The sequence below is a fragment of the Stegodyphus dumicola genome, chromosome 6 (assembly GCF_044657685.1).
Source record: "Stegodyphus dumicola isolate Sdum_Otavi_A_Nest chromosome 6, ASM4465768v1".
Lineage (NCBI taxonomy): Eukaryota > Metazoa > Arthropoda > Arachnida > Araneae > Eresidae > Stegodyphus > Stegodyphus dumicola.
In genome coordinates, this window is record NC_140773.1 from 148,052,022 (window position 1) to 148,053,008 (window position 987).

The window sequence follows — 987 nt, forward strand, 5'->3', positions numbered from 1 at the left end:
TGAATACTTTTTCATTCAAATGTGCTTAAAATATTTCAAGATGCAAGTTTCAAACTCAGTATTAGATCGGATATTCCGCTCAGCCATTTTAAGAAAATACTTTAACCTCTGCACCCTCCGGTATTCCTAAAAAAAGGATTTAAGTAGAAACTATCTTGCACCAGTTCTTGAATTACCTTCGAATAATTAATTTACTTTTCTAAGAGATTAAATACAATTCAAAGTAAACGTTTCTGAGATAGTTGAATCTTGTTTAAAAGCGTTTTATTACTATAATTGGATTTTATTTCAATTAACTTACATTGAGTTCTTTAATGTTTAAAAAAACGGAAACACATTTAATCAAATACAGTGTAATCTGGTGATTTATAAAGCATTTTTTCCTTTTAATTGATACTTAGATATGTTTTAATTTTTAAGAAAGATGACTATTTCAACTTATAAAGTTATAATATCTAAAGACATTTCGAGTTGTTCTTGACTTGAACTGCACATTCCATCAGAAAATGTAATAACTATTTTCAAAAATTGCTCATCGAAAAGCATATATAAATTCTGGCATTCGTTGTAATTTATACACACAAGAAGAGACTAATGTGCACAATACTTAATGACGGGAAAGCTTTTGTTATCTTGTCTTTCTTTCTCAGTTGTTCTAGAGAAACTCTCGATCTACAGAAATTTGATACTTCCGAATTGTACAATGGAAACTTTAAAATTGTTGCGTCATGTTGTTTTACTGCCTGCTACTCGCGGAGTTTTGTTTGTACTGATAAGTGGTCCTTATGTGTTTCAATTCAAGTTTAATAAAAATACTTATTTAAAACCTTCGAAGGAATTTGTCGTATTTCAAGAAACGAACCGATGACTCGCTTGTCAGCCTATAGGATCTGAAGAGTATTTTCATTAACATTACAGAGTTATTACCCTATATGAGCAGTTCTGAATTTTGATTTAGAAGTTTTTTAGAAATGTCTAATTAAACCA